The sequence below is a fragment of the Cricetulus griseus genome, chromosome 2, assembly GCF_003668045.3.
Source record: "Cricetulus griseus strain 17A/GY chromosome 2, alternate assembly CriGri-PICRH-1.0, whole genome shotgun sequence".
Taxonomy (NCBI): domain Eukaryota; kingdom Metazoa; phylum Chordata; class Mammalia; order Rodentia; family Cricetidae; genus Cricetulus; species Cricetulus griseus.
Genome location: NC_048595.1, coordinates 268862067 through 268873603, shown reverse-complemented (window position 1 = coordinate 268873603; position 11537 = coordinate 268862067). Strand labels below are relative to the sequence as shown.

Below are 11537 nucleotides of genomic sequence, written 5' to 3'. Positions count from 1 at the left end.
GGCTACACAGAGAAATCCTGTCTTGAAAAACAAAATAAATAAATAAATAAATAAAATAAAATAAATAAAGCCGGGCGTTGGTGGCGCACGCCTTTAATCCCAGCACTCTGGAGGCAGAGGTAGGCGGATATCTGTGAGTTCGAGGCCAGCCTGGTGTCCAGAGCAAGTGCCAGGATAGGCTCCAAAGCTACACAGAGAAGCACTGTCTCGAAAAACCAAAAATAAATAAAAATAAGTAAATCAACAAACAAAAAAGAAAAAGAGGATGGTAGCATTAGTAGCTTCACATTAGTAAGGTTAGCCTGATAGTGGAGTGAAAGAAAATTAGTCAAAACTGGAGTCAGGACACAGGTAATGAGGCCAGTTCCCCATAAGATATACTGGCAGCTTGCCTTAGGCAATGGTAATGATGGATAAGCTATATACAGTGAGGACACTGAAAATATAGGTTTGGGGGAAAAAAATTAAGAAACCACCTAAGGGTTTCTTGCTAAAACACTGAAGAGATGGTGATAGCTTAAATCAAGATACTCAGAAGGGGAAAATTGAGATTTTTCAGTGGAAAACCCAGCAACTCAACGTTAGGCAGGCTTTAGATTAGTGATTTTTCCCCTGGTCTCCTCATTGCACTTTGAGAACCAAATGAGATGTTTTGTTAGGTATGATAATACCAGTGAGAATGGAAAAGCTGGCCACCAAACAAAAGCACGCACTACTGTCACCACACAAAGGACACAACAGGTTGTGTGGGAGGACAGCTGCAGAAAATGGCCTCTAATTCTAGTGGAGCGAATGCTGCACCTAGTATTTTTCCACTCCTGCTGTGACTCACAGCCAAAGATGGCGCCTCAAGAAGAATCGAGCAAAGGGGGAGGGGGGCGTTGGAAAACGTGACGTTCTTAATTCTTGTTTTCACCACAGTCAACAGCGCCAGCGGGATTGCAATCTCGTGGGGATCCTCATTCACGCTTAAAAGCACGATTCATTTTGTGGGCGCACGATGTAGGGGGTGACAAGTCTTCCTGGACTGCACTGCATTCATTCACCCATTCATTCATTCCTATTCATTCTTGTATGTTTTCTACGCTGGGCGCGGGCCCGTCAGCTTCCACCTCTGCTTCTCCCCACAGCGCTTCCAGTCCTGAGGCATGACGCTTCTCCCGAGGCGATGGCATATTGCCCTCGGAGAGAACGAGCACTCCTGACCCACTTCCGGCTCCACGGGCGGAACCTCGGGCTCCCGCGCGCGCCCGCGTCAGAGCGCGCGCACGCCGGACTCTCAAGAGCCCGCAGGCACGAGCAGCCGACAGCGCTCGGCTGCCGCCGGGGAGGGGGCGGGGCCTAGGTCCAGCCCGGAGCTTGGGCCTCCGGACCCAGTTACCTAGGCAACGGCAGCAGAGGCGAGCCTGACGTCAGCGGGCGGCGCGCAGCCCGCACTGCGGCACCAGGGCCCCTCTTCAAAGCGCGCGTCGCCAGCGGTTGAGGCTGCCGTGCCGGAGTCTCCGTCGGGCCGCCTAGCTGGGCGCGGGGAGCCGCTTCGCACTGCCGGGCTGTCGCTCGGGCGGGACAGGCCGCGCTGCGCGCTCCTCTCTGTGAGTACCCTGCGGGCGCGCTGTGTCGGGAGCCGGGGTGCGGGCGCTCGGCCCTGCCGGCCGGCCTCTCGGGGGCGGCGAGGGGGCTGCTGGAGGCCGGGAGCGCGGGGCAGCACTGCGCCATGCAGGTCGAGCTTGGCCTGCGCCCCGCGCGCGGCCGAGGATGCCGCTGCGAGCTACTTCTGCCTACTCTCCCGCTCTCCTGGTCCAGGCTGCCCAGCATGGTGCTCCGATGGAGGGGATGCAGCCTCTTCCTCTCTGCTCGCAGTGCGGGCTTAATTAAATGCCCCTCAAGTTGATGCGTACCGAGTCTATTTCCTTTTAGATGTCATCCTGGTACTAAAGGACGTGCTGTTCTCTTAATTACTTACATCTATGAAGAGTGATCGATGGGTCCTATATGGAAGAGTCAGGTTATATCGATAGGATCATTTCAGTCTGTGTAAACCTCCCCGGAACGGAGGCTACTTAAAAATCTACCAAATGCTTGCTCTGCCTTTATTGTCACTATAAAAACATCCCCCGAAATGTTCCCTCTCCGTTTTTTAAAGAAAAAGATGCTAACAGGCTTTTCACCTGTTGCATAAATGACTGCATGAGCTTTCAGGAGAAGATGTTTGTTATGAGGTGGATGGGGAATTTTTTTTTAAGGATATTTGAAACAAATTCAAATGCCAATAATTTTAACAGTATTTAGAATATTATTTATTTATGAGGATACCACTGACTTATTGGTTGAATTATGCTGCTTTTTTTCTTTGAAAATTTGTTACAGAGGAGGAAATCATCAAGTGCGTATGCTTTTTTTCTTGCCTTGATGTGTAGGCGTGTACTCCATGTTTTTCCAGAGCAGGGAGGGAATGTAATCCGGTTAATTTTTCTGCGTAGTCTCGCATAGGAGCTTCTGTAAAGCTTCTTCGGATGACGAAATCTTAAAATAATGGTATAATGATATCTAATATCGTGTATAATAATTTTGAAAATCAAAAAATTGTCCTATAAAATCATATATACAAAATTGGAGATGTTTTATTAAACCTAACCTTAAATTTTGGTGATGTTATTAAATATCAGTTATTCTGTTTTTCTGTAGTATACCTTAACATTAAAAGATGATTATTTCTGTACTGTATTTGCTGTGTTATCATTAAATATTAGTGTTTAAAAAAATTAGTGTTTATTCAGTTGTGCCTCAAAATATCAAACAATATTAGATTTATATAAATATATTAAATTAATCGTGTGTTTTCTTTTTTAATTATTTGCTAAATGGGCATAAAGCAAATTTACTGAGTACCTGCAATGTGTGATTTATTTTATTTTTATTTTATTTTGCAATTTTTTTCTCCTTTCAACAAGTAGGTGCCATTTTAAGATCTTAGACATTTTAAAAAAAATTTTTAAAAAAACCAAGGCCTAGTGAAATTAATACCTTATCCAAAGCCATTTATCAGTAAATAACAGGATGGTACTAGAATCATTGTTAATTGCTTCTTTTTCATTTTAAACTGAGGCACAGACCTGGCCCTCCAGAGGCTAGCTCTGTGTGTGTGTGTGTGTGTGTGTGTGTGTGTGTGTGTGTGTGTGTATGTGTGTGTGTGTGTGTGTTGGGGTGATGTCACAGAATATAGCATTTTACAAGGACGAAAGTTGAGGGTTTGAAATCAATGGATTGATGAAGAACAGAGTATCTTGTGGAGCTGGTATCGAATTCAGGATCTTGCAGATGCCTGGCAAGCATTCTACCATTGAGCTACATCCTCAGCTTCCCCTCCCCCACAACAAAGAAAAATTCCTTTCCAGATGTTTTTATCCTTCCAAGGTGTAAGAAAATTCTAGAATGAATTTATCTACATGCCTCTCTCACATATCACATTCTTTAAACCTGTGACTGTCAGCTTTCTGTAAAAAGCTATGGCACATGTGACTTCCTGATTATAAATCTATAGTAGGTAGGCATCCTTCAAAATTTACAGCATCTTTTGACAGCATACAGTATAGATTATTTTCTCTGTGTAACACTCCATTTTCTCATTTTTTGAAACCAGTCTCCTTGAATTGTTTTTATTTTGCAGGGTTCAAAGTTAACCCTTTTGGCATTTTATGTTACCGAAACCATTACATATAGGTGATGCCCAAATCTGCAGCCTCTACCTATTGGTTTAATACATTCTACTGCCTGCTAAACATAGTATTATGCTATTATTTTTATTAAACAATGTTATTACTGCTATATTTGTATATTTGAAAGCTTGCTATGTGACAAATATTGTACCAAGTGTTTTGCTTGTATATTCTTATTTACTGTTTATAAAATCTTACGAGTGATTTACTCTTAGTCCCTTGACAAATTAGGAAATTGAGGTCTACAGATATTAGTCTCTTGGAAGATGAAACTGGAATTTGAACCCAGGAGTCTGTTAACTAATTTGATTCTTGTAGTTGCTTAGTACTCCTTCGATGCCCAGTCAGTATGCCTCACACTAAGCTAAGTGCCCCATGAGAATTACCTATTATAAGTGTACCTATCATTTATTGGTACTTATTTAACTATAGTAAATCATATAATTATTAGAATTACCCATAGAACAATGAGTAAGCACTGTTTACAGGCAAAGTTTACAAATAAACAGATGCATGAATGTCTGATGTCACACAGGTAGCCATGGGAAACTAATTCTAAGAGTTGGGTTTAAAACTATTCTGTTATACTAATTGCATTATATTATAGCTAATACTGTTGTCCCGCTTATTCTAGTTCGAGAGACACAGAAGAAACCATCCTCAATTCTCCTGCTTCTTTACTAGTTATTTAATGTTTTCTAAAATATCAAAAAATTTCCATTGAAGAGCAATGGTATGATCAAAGGTCTGATTACACTGGCCTTTGTAGCCTCTTTCTTACAATTTGGTGTGGATTAGAAAGTAGAGACCAGAAAAATGGTGAGGATAAGTGACTGTTGAGGCTCAACTCTAAGTAGGACATCTGTATCAGCCCCTCCAGGGTCAGGGAGCATCACAGAAGTGTAGATGGAGAAATAGGTAGTCACTAGAGGATGGATGGGATGCGCTAAGGAATGATGTCTTCCAGACATGAGATAGTTACTACATTCATGAACTCACTGCACCTATGGTTTACCTGCACAAGGTTAGGTCCCTCAACATTTCCTCATGGACAGGCCCCTTCCTTCCTTGCCTTAGGGACAGTTGGCAGAATATGGTGCTGGGCAAAACAGTGTCATTTTCTTAAACCATATAATCATTGATAAGTTACCCAAACTCCAGTAAAAAACTGACGCTCGAGTTTATACAATCAACCTTAATTAAATTAAGTGGGTCATACACAGAGACCTGAAAATTGGGAGTGGGATTAGTAGGGAGAAGGGAGAAGGTTTCAGAGGTAGGGGCGGCAGGTGAGAGGGAATTGGCAGTGAAAATAACTAAAATTCATTATCTGTGTATCTATTTCTATTTATCTGTATATATGGAACTGTCAAAGACTAAGTTTTTGTTTATTTGTTTGTTTTTAAAGAAAGATGACCAGATTTATTAGGTCTATATCTACTTAAAGAATAAACAGTTTTTTAGCAGTAAAAATATAGTTGTTTTCACTGCATAAATTAAGGGATAAATTATTTTGTGTAGCTAGCTACATAAGTAGGTTATGTGTATAATCATTCTTTTTCTTTTTAGTATTCTGTTTCTCTCCTAAAGGAACAAGGATGAGGATGCCTGGGAAACCTGGAACATTAACTAATAAAGCCTGAATCAGTTCAAAATGTTTTCTGTTTTTCATTCTCTTTGCTCCCTTCTTCCCTCACTTTCTAATATTATCTCCAGTTTTATTCTTGAAAATAGTAATGTTGTGTTCTGCTGTAGGAATTGATTTTTCATTGTAGATGTATGTCTCCATCCTTAAATAAACTGGCAGTTTGGGAATATATGTTTATCCATGGTTTCAATAGCTTTGACACAAAACACATAAGGTATTCATTAGAGAAAAAAATGGTACAAATACTTGCGCTAACCTTTTCTGTTGTCACATAATTTTCAGTGGCATATACAGACATAATTAAATTCATTATCTATAGTATGCTACTCTGCTGGTTAACTTTTGTCTATTTGACAAAACTAGTCACCTGGAAAGAAATGACATTGAGTAATTGTGCCCAGTGGATTGGCCTGTGAGCATGGCTGTTGCATATTTTCTTGATTAATGAATGATATGGGAAGGCTCAGCCCACTGTGGGTGGTCCTGGGTTGTATTAGAAAGCAAGTTGAGCAAGCTGTGGAGAGCAAGCCATTAAGCAGTTCCCACCTCTTAAGTTCCTGCCTTGATATCTGGCCCTGATTTTCCTTCATGATGGACTACGATGTGCAACTGTAAGCCAAATCAACCCTTTCATCCTCCAGGTTAACTTGTTCAATGATTCATCACAGCAAGTGGGGCCTCTTCCCTCAAGCTTATATTTACTGATGTGTAATAGTGTGTCCTCTTGGCAATTTGATTTCTTCAAAGCCTGTTGAAACATTCCTTATTAGATGTTTGACATAACAAAGGGAGATGTTTATTGCTTTTCTTATTTTTTTTGTTTTCGTATATGGAAATAGTTTATTCAAATACAATGCAGTTTGCTTAACCTGATATCAGGACCCTAAACGAATTCAAATGTCCATCAGTCCTTCATGTAAGATTGTTGTAAGAGAACAGAGCTTTAGAATAAACCTCATGATGTAGCAAAGACCCTATACTACAATCTAGAGTACAAGATGTTCTATAATTTTTTATTTGGACATTCCATATTACAAATTAGTCATCTGTTTTAATAGGATTCTGATTGAGTCAACAGTTAACTCTATTTATCAGCGCTTGACATAAAGCTGGTAGATGCCTACTGGTAAGCCATTAATGAAATTTATAAAGTTCATATTTTATGCATTTATTTTTAAGTTTGGTTTATTTTAAGAAATTCATTAACAGCATAACAAAGTATATGTAATTAGTCAAATAATAAATTTAGAGATAGTAATACCTATTTTAGGTTTGGTTTCTACTCTAGCTATTTAAGCCTATCAATAAAGCATAAAAATTCTTAACTGAATGAGCAAGTCTGCTTTCCATAAATCGGTTTATCCCACATTTATTCCTTTTTCTTTTTCTTTCTTTTTTTTTGTTTTTTTTTTTTTGTTTTGTTTTGTTTTTTGTTGTTGTTGTTGTTGTTGTTGTTGTTGAGGCAGGGGCTCCAAAGCCTTGACCGGCCTGGAATTCACTATATACACTTTTCTGGCCTTAAATTTTTACAAATCCTCCTGCCTCTCTGTCTCAAACTTCTGGCCACCAGGAACACACATATGACATAGGTACATACACAGATACACATACATACATATAAATAAAAATAGATCTTAGAAAAAAGAAAGAGAAAAACATTTATCAACTACTTACTCTGCACCAGACTTCCTACTAGTAGCTCGGGATAGAAGTTACATAGTACAGTGAGAGAGTCAATGTGTTTATCCAAGCATACACATAATTATCTATTTTCCAGTTGGGATAAGTACTATGAAAGCAAAGGACCTCTGGTAAGCAAGAAACAGGAAAACACATTTAAGGTTTTTAGGTGCAGTGTTTAAATAAAAAGCTTCACCCAGTTGGGCGAAGAATTGGATGAAGCTTGTATCAACAGAAGCAGCCTCATTCCCGTGAGAGTGGTTTGTGTTGCCTGAAGAGCTACAAAAGGAAATGGAACTAGGGTATCAGTATCTAAGGGAACATTGATCTTGATCTAAATGTCTAGAACCCTATGGGACATGTAAAGGACTTGTTTTAACCCAAGTGAATGAGAAATCTGTAGTATTTTAAGCAGGGCAATAATGTGATTTGATTTCTGTTTTAAAAGAATAATATGTGTTCAGTGCTGACTACAGGTTAAGCAAATGCTAGTCATTTCTCATGCAGAATGACCTTTGGAGGAATCACTATCTATAATCATTATCTATAAAAGATAATGAAAATGAAGTTTAGAAATGTTAAATAACTTATCTGAAGCCATATGACTTACAGTGGGAGGTGCTGTTGTTCCTCAAATGTTATCTTAGCAAAGAAAGATTTAAAAGGAACTCTCTAAAAGGTAAGAGAAATACCAGTGAGAATTGTGTCACCAGATATTTTTTTTTAATTGTTTGAAGAAAGAGGGGCTGCTCAGTTGTTTCAATAAAACTAGGGAGCTCAAACATAGGACTATATTCTGAACATAGTAATAGTGCACATTTGTATCATAAGAGTAGTTTGGAAAATTGCATGTGTCTTCATTTATATTTGAGAACATGAGAGTGAAGTTGAAAACTGAAGTTGACTTTGAAGAATAACTTAAAGCTCCAAACTATCTAGTAGGTAAAAGAAAAAAAATCCTAAAAATGTAAAGAACATATTTGCCAATCTGGAGAAGACATCTCAGTGAGTATTATTCATTTGGTTATTACATGTAAATATCTGCATCAAATTATAACTTTTATACTAAAGTTATAAAGTTTGAAACTGAGAACAGTAAATCTGTTGTGGTAAATAGCATAGTAGAAGTACATTAAAACCATATCATTCTTAAAACATTTAGTCCATACTGACTTGCTGTCTACAAAAATAACACACCAGTGTATGTTGTATATTGTTGAGGAAAATAATTTTTACACAGAAGATAGGGAGTAATGTTTTATATCAGACATTCAGTGGATTGCCTTTATTGGGATTTATTCTGTAATATCCTGCCCTGTAGATCAAAAAAGAAATGATTCTTAAGGAGTGATTATCCTTTTATGTTTAAGACACACTTGGAAATGAGGAATTTTTGGTAGTGTATTTTAAGAGGAACTCAGACAATAATAAATAAGCAACTAACTTGATTCCTTTTGTATGATAATCTGTAATTGCACCCATTGTAAGTACACTGTTCAGTAGTCATACCTACCTCAGTGTTTTAGTTCTACTTTTTTGATTATGATCTCTTGTGTTTTACACACATAAACAAATCCGTGCACATGCATACACACTCATAGACTACTACTACTACCACCACTACCAAAAAAAAACAAAACCAAATCCACAAAAACTCATAAGATCTTATAATCATAGCAAGTGATACCTAATCTTTTTAGCAGAAGATTAGTCATCAATTATAGATCATGTTTTGTTTTATTCCTGTTTGTATGTCATTAAAAAACATGCCATGTTAGTATTCTCTTGGTTTTCTATGTGTGCACATGCTAACACCTGTCAAAATAAATTTGAAGTCTTATGCTGATGAAAGTACACTTTTAAAAGTTACCAAGAGTAAAAAGGAATATTAAAGCAAAGTTTAGAGGAATACTTCATGCTTAATGTGGCAATTTTCCAGGGAGATGACAATTTTAAATATGTATAAACATTTACCAGATACACCACACACTGATGGAAACAAGGTGACAAGCTATAATTACAATGAAATATTTCAGCACACCTTCCTAGAACTTACACAGTAAATAATGAGTAGCTCATTGAGACTACAGAAGACTTGAGTAATGTAAGATCATCTGAAAGTTTTAAGTTTTCTAAACTATTTTTCTCGGAAAATATGAAACATGGTTCCCAAGTGTGTAAAATCTATTCTCCATGCCTAACACTCTTTGGAGCCATGAGTATATTTTAAACATAACATAGAATATAAACTCAGTATAAAAAAATTTAAAGAATACAGAGCACATTCTTAGACAACAGAAATCAGATTAGAAATAACCAAAAGACATGTATACTAGGATATTTTTTTTTTAGCATTTAAACAGGATTCTAAATAACATCAAGAAATCACATGGTAAATTAATAAATACTTTCAACTGACATAAAATGAAATAACAGTGCATGTGATTCTTCCTAAGCCATATTTAGAAGAAATTTTATGGTACTATAATGGTTTGGGTGAGAAATGTCACTCATAGATTTTTCTGTTTGAACATTTGGCCTTTTGAGAACATTATGGGGATATCATTAAACTTTAAGGGGTGAACCTTTCTGGAGGAAGTGTGTCACTAGGAGTGGGCTTTGAGGTTGCTCACTATGCTTCATGTGTACAGATGAGATGTGATCTCTTTGATTCCTGATTGTCAGGCCAATCTTAACCTCTTTGTCCTGCCAACCAGCTGTCAAATAACAACACAGATACTTATGATTAATTATGAAAGCTTGGCCTTAAGTTAGACTTGTTTTAAACTAGCTCTTATAACTTAAATTTACCCATTTCTATTCATCTACATCTGTCAATTACTGCTCATCCTGCTTTTTCCATGTCTCCTGACTCTCACATGCTTAGATTCATCTGCTACTTACTCTCTCTGCCTGGAAGTCCTGTCTATGCCTCCTGCCTAGCTATTGGATGTTCAGCTCTTTATTAAGCCATTCACAGCAGCATATCTTCACAGAGTGTACAAATATCCCTCAACAGACACATAGTTTTGTTTTTTGTTACTAAATTTCACCAAATACTTGCAGAAGAAATAATACCAATTCTTTACAAATTCTTAGCTATAATTCAGTATGAGAATATAAATACTTATCCAGCCCCTTTCATGAATCTATCCTTGATACTAAAACCAAAGATATAACAACAACAAACTATCAAGGCAGATCTCTTTTCAAGACAGTTTCAGTCTTTTTCAACAAAATACTAGGAAATTAGTGTTCTAAGACATCTTGATTTGGCGGGGTTTATCTTAGAAATTCTATTGTTAGTCCAGTCCTAGAAAAACTTGAAATTCACCATCTTTTGTGACTAAATGAGAAAATAACAGAATCATCTCAGATGTGAGAAAAGGACTTGGAAATACTAAGCACCATCTCCTGAAATTCTCAGAGACTAAGAATAGAGAGAACCTCTGTAAAGATAATCTTAAAATCTACAGTTCATTTCATTCTTAATGGTAAAATAAAGAATGATTGTGTCCTTTGCATGTCTCTCTTTGTTTTCACAAGTCTATTAGAAATGTTGACCAAAGTGACAATGGCAATTTAAGAGGAGAGACAAAGATTGTAAAGAATTAAAATTATCTCTACTTACAGATATGTTCAACAGGATGTAAAGTCAAGGTACAAAGACCAAATATATTTTTTACAAGTAGTGAATAATTTGAAAATTTAAAATATATTTATAATAGCATTAAAAATGTGGTTGGGCATGGTGTCATGCACCTATAGTTTCAACACTTGGGAGGTAGAAGCAGAATTTCAAGGCAAAGCTAGTTTGGTATGTAAAGCAAGTTTCAGATAAACCAGGGATCCATAATGAGACCCTGCTTCAAAAAAAAAACAACTATATATATATATATATATATATATATATATCAGTGAGGGATAAATATATTTAAATTTTTTATGTACACAAAACTCTGTTGCTGAAAATAAAAAAAACAATAAATAGCACAATTACCTCTTTACAGTTTAGAAGAATCAATACTGTTAAATGTCTGCTCTGCAAGAAACTATGTATTGAGTTGGTTCGGTCCAAATCAAAATGCAAGTATTTTTTAAAACTGGAAAGCTAATCAGAATATTTATTTGCAAATATGAACAGTTGACCTAGAAGAACCTAAACAATATGAATACACAGATTGAAGGAATTGCATAGTAAGACCCATTATAAAGCTGTAATATTCAAAGTAACTTGTCAACTTCTAAAAATATGCATATAACTTAGTGGAGAAGAGTAAAATATATAAATAAATCCATTGTAGAGTTGGTTCATTGATTCTTCTTTCTCTTATGTGAGGGTTGAAAACCAGGGTCTTGCTCATGGTTAACATGTTCTACTCAGTGCTACCCTGGGCCACATCAGTTGGTTCTTTATAGAATTGGCAAAGTTATCAGTGAAGAAAAGGATAATCTCAACAAAGGGTCCTGAAACAACTGAATGTCTGGACAGA

At 37.1% G+C, this 11537-nt stretch overlaps 1 protein-coding gene across 3 annotated transcripts in view; it reads left to right on the top strand.

Annotated features, from left to right (window-relative positions):
* Positions 1–1416: 1416 nt before the first annotated feature.
* Positions 1417–11537, top strand: part of Ahi1 (Abelson helper integration site 1) — a 138583-nt gene continuing 128462 nt past the window's right edge. For 2 of the 3 annotated variants that reach the window (XM_027401916.2, XM_027401917.2), the window contains exon 1: positions 1417–1592. The gene's annotated coding sequence lies outside the window, so the exon portion shown is untranslated. The remainder of the gene's footprint in view (positions 1593–11537) is intronic. The other variant, XM_027401915.2, reaches the window with a different exon arrangement.